The 4,861-nt window shown below is 35.8% G+C and overlaps 1 long non-coding RNA gene across 1 annotated transcript; it reads right to left on the bottom strand.

Annotated features, from left to right (window-relative positions):
- Positions 1-845: 845 nt before the first annotated feature.
- On the bottom strand, positions 846-1,279 carry LOC114668101 (uncharacterized). The gene is made up of 3 exons (XR_003718832.2): positions 1,206-1,279; positions 986-1,069; positions 846-904 (listed from the first exon to the last, which is right to left on the bottom strand). It is a non-coding gene; the product is annotated as an uncharacterized LOC114668101 (long non-coding RNA).
- Between the last annotated feature and the right edge of the window lie 3,582 nt (positions 1,280-4,861).

Below are 4,861 nucleotides of genomic sequence, written 5' to 3'. Positions count from 1 at the left end.
CCAAAATTCTCTTGGCCGCAAACACAAATGAGTCAAATAAAAAACCTGCACACAGCGACATAAGATATGTCACCAAATCCTTCTGGGTCATCTCTCTTCTCATAAAAATAATCCAGAAAATATATTTCTTTCTGCTTTGGCTTCAACACCTATTATGTGATAGGCAGAATTTATTGAATCAAGCAGTAAGTCGCAATCCATTCTCTTTTTTCATACATTTTGCAGGTGTATCTGTAGATGAGGATATGTCAATAAAAAATTCTCTTGGCAATCTAAAGCCATAATTATGGGAATAATATAGTTTACAGCTTTGTAATAGGTTTGTATGTTAATCTTAATTGCTATAATGGGGATTATAAATGTTCTGAAATTTAAATGTGCAATGGAGAAACTAACTGATTTAAGGAATGATCAAAGTGCATTTGTTTTAATATTCTTCTGCTGCCACCTGAAACTACATATCTAGCATTATTAGGTGATATAATATTGGTTTGCAATGTCCCATTCTATTTGCTTGTATGACACTAGTACAATAAAATGTATTGCCTATAATCCATATTTGTAGCTGTTTCACCTGCTTATTCCTATATCTGTTTAATCGCCCAAGATTATATATGTAGAAGGGAAGGGGGAAGGAAGTGCTAAACTGCTGTACCTGACAAGAGTGAAGAGTGTTTGGGTTTTGAGGCATTCTGTTAAAGTTTGTGTAATAAAGCATAAAAGGGAAAATAGGGTCACATACAACTGTATGCAGCAAAAATGTCTAGTCAAAAAGTTTAAGATTAATTTCAAAGAAGGTGAATACATAGAAAAAATATATTTACTGTAAACATACACATAGTCTATAATGTCTTGAAGGAGTCCAAATTGGTATTACTAGTGCATCCTTCATGTGAGAATTGGCCTAAAATGAGAACAAATTGGTTAGTACTTTGAATATTGCAAAAATGATGGTCTCATTATATATGAAATGATAAATTCTTACAGGTAAACTTTGCAATGGATCAAGATTTCTTGGAGGCCCCCAAGTGGCAGTGACATACAAATCTCCCATGTAAATGTCTTTCCCCTGCACAGAACAATTCAAAACCTAAATGTATAAATTTAGTTTCTTCTGTATATCAAAATATCAGTACAAACATCAAAAATAGAAATATTTCACCATCCTCAGTGGAAGTATATATTCATTAATAGTAGGAACATACCTTTAGACTCGAAATTTGTTGCACCAAGTGTAAGCATGCATTACCAATTTATAAAACAGAAGCTAAATGTTAAGAATTATTTACAACATGCCATATAATGCAATAATTGCTTGACAACTTACAGTGGATTCCATTGAAGATTTTGGTCCAATTGTCTTAAAATCTGATCTTGTCAACCAGACTCCTTCCACTTCCAAAAGTATCTCAGTCTGTGACAGTTTGGTTTCCATTACAAAGCTGATTTGTGGCAAAATAGCAAATGACCATTGCACAATTTCCATTAAACATACAAATTTCCTTTAACATAAACTGCCCACATCTTAATATTACACATATGCTGTGGTATAGCATGCTTCAAGTACATAAATCCCCAAGATATTCTGTTTGCTTTCACATTCTGCAGACTTGTGAGACCTTCACAATGAATTCCACATTGACCTGGAATACACACAAAACAGTATTAGTTTAGGTTGCAACTCACACTTACACTCACAAATTTGTCATTTTCACCATTAAATGTGACTGCAGTGGCTGGACAGGCTGCGTGAAATGTTCCTGAGTGACTTATTGAATGCACTGGGGATGTGATTGCTTGATGAACAGCTGATGGAGATGGAGGAGAAGGAGCTAAAGAAGCTGCTTGAAGAGCTGCAAAACAATTTTTTCAACTAAAAGAGGACACATTTCAATACAATATTTTTGAACATGACATGATAATAGATAGATAGATAGATACCTAGAACTGCCTTTCCATTAGAATCGAAGGCAATTTTACTTCCTGGACAAATCTTTCTCAGCTCAGCCAGCGCATTCTGATTGACACTCTGATTGTGTTGCTGTATAATGGATCTCATCAGGAACCCATGAGCAGACGGAAAGAGCATATTCAGAAAATAATTGTTTTTCAGCATCTCTGCAAAAAGCTGCTCTGCCCTCTGAGAATTTATCCATCCTTGCAATTCTGGAACCAATGAAATTCTTCTCAGCACATCCTTCTCATCCTTTGTGTTGTATTGGTGGAATGTATCATACAGAGTATAGTGCTCAGCGGATCCTGTGACAGGATGACCATTTGAATCAGGTGTGACTTTTTTTTAGCATTGAGCCAAGGCAAATTTATTTTTAATTTTTCTTTAACTGCCATTTCAATGTTGTCACAGGTTGCCTGTGCTAGTTGTCCTTCATTTGAATTAAATAAAGGTCTCTCTGGCTCCCGCAACTTGCAGTGGTTTACCAAACCCCTGGCAAAGTCATAAACAACCACAATTTGGAATATGCATCCAGGACAGCAACATATCAACATAGTCTCTTGGACTTTCTGCCCTGATCTTGAATTTAACAGAGTAGACTACTCCACATGGACACATGATCACTGCCCAGCCAACTTTTCAAACATAAAACAGAATCAACATAAGTATTGCTGTATATAAAATCATCAGATATAAATAGCTTTTAACACCAAAAACAAGACATATTAACAAACCTCCACTCACCTAATGCACCCCAAACCTTCTGAAACACCTTGTCATATGTGCTTCGAGTTTGCATTTTTGCCCTTAAGCGCATGACAAGATCCATTTTTGATCCCTTAGAGTCAAGCTTGCATTGTTTACAAAGTTTTCTGATGGTGTTAACCTTTAGAAATGACAATAATGAGAAAGTAGCACCTTCTAATAACAAAAACTACTCATACTGTTGTGTATAGTAATTTACCTTTAAAAAATTCATGACTTCATTTGTGAGACAATCCTCTGTAATATCAATGTCACCTTCATCTTGGGACTTATTTGACACATGTACTTTAGCATACTCTGTGTTAGCAACAATGTGACTTGATCTGGTTTGGGGTCCTATCCAGGGTGCCTACTAATGGTAACTTGGCAAAATGACAAAAGGACTATCACGGTTGCCTGGAAAAAGGGAAAAGACTTCAAAATGGACCCTTTCGAATTACATTCAGGCAGCTGTTAACAAATAAAAATGTCATGAGCTTACATTTCACAAAGCCTCTACCAAGAATTTCTCTTTCCACGAACTTCCAATAGTCTTCCATATCCACCTCCCCTTTAAAATCTGGTGGGGGTTCTTTCACGTCACTTGCTGAAAAAAAAAAGATTTTTATTATAATGACTCATTGTTGTTTATTGCCATACTATCCCTCGAGCACAGAAACTCTAGGACTGAAGTCCTGCTGTCCTCTGCAAAGAACGGCTCAACCAGGCATGCATGTACTCAGGAAGTCCTTACCAGCCATTTTAAAGACACCCTTTTTGTGTAAGTCCTTGATAACAATAGGAGGAGGATGCCCACAGTTCACACAAGAGAAATTATAATCATGGGACATCACTGCCTCAAAATGTAGGTATGTATGCAATATGGCATTATGACTTGGGTAGGGCACTTCATTAGTTTTTTCAAGGCTGCTTATGACCCTTTCAACAGCTGTGAGACTCTAAATGTGGAGAAAAAAAAACATGTTCAGGCACTAAGACAAGAATATATATATATATTTCAGAAACTTTTCTAAAATCCAGCAGTCACAATGTACATACAGACAGCATTCCCAGTATGAAATACAGTAATGCTAAAATGTAATGGTAAATTACATATATCTTTATTACATTGCTATGAGAAAAATAATAAAAATAAAACAATTTTGTACTCATACAATCATCCAAGGTTGATATTAAATTGGACACTCCCTCAATGTGAATAAAAAAGTACATGGGCCCCATTGATTTTGGCCCAGTGCATTTATGGGTCCAAGTGGAGTGCACTTGTAATAAACTACAATTATGGGTAAAGGTATAATTGCAAATAATGTGTTTTTGCTTCCATCCATAATTTATCTACTTCCTGTCTTATACTGATTAAGTACAATGTCTAGTATACATTTTGGACAGCACAGGTGAGTGAGGGAGTAGTCACAGTAAGTGATCAACACAGGAAAGTATTTCCATTACATTAAGAATGTAAAACTAAGCTATAATGTGTTTCAACTATATCAGGGGTGGGCAAAGTCATTCCTGGAGGGCCGCAGTGGCCGTTGGTTTTTGTTCCAACCCAGTTGTTTAATCAGAAAACAATCCTTGCCAATAATTACATTTCATGGCTTGTTAGTGCTTTAACTCTGCTATGTCAAGTCATTCTCATATCCTAGATTTTTTTTCCATTCTAAGGATATCATCCAAATATTTTGAAGTGTAAGACGGATGGGTAATTCTCAATCCTTCACTTTTTTCTCTTCTCTTTCCTTCCAAGTATTTAATTAAACCAAATAGTGCACGATAAATACACACAGGTGTAAAGGGTAACAAGCAAAATGGATAACTGCTGGTTTCTTTTGTCATTTGCATCTTATTGGAGCAATTAAAAACCAAGAATGCAGCTGTTTAAGACTTAAATAAGCAATAAGAGTTCAAAAACTTAACGAGGGACATAACTAAAATGAAGCAGAAGTGTTTCTAGAGCAATAAGTGCTTCTTATTAAACAATTGGGTTGGAACAAAAACCTGCAGCCTCTGTGGCCCTCCAGGAATGACTTTGACCACCCCTGGACTATATGGTTTTGGTTTTAATTATTTTTAAAATCTTCTGTGTACTAAACTCTACCTGGTAAAATCTACTGAGATGAATGCCTTTATTTAGATTGGTAA

The sequence above is a fragment of the Erpetoichthys calabaricus genome, chromosome 16, assembly GCF_900747795.2.
Source record: "Erpetoichthys calabaricus chromosome 16, fErpCal1.3, whole genome shotgun sequence".
Taxonomy (NCBI): Eukaryota; Metazoa; Chordata; class Cladistia; order Polypteriformes; family Polypteridae; genus Erpetoichthys; species Erpetoichthys calabaricus.
This window is presented reverse-complemented; position numbering and strand designations above follow the sequence as displayed.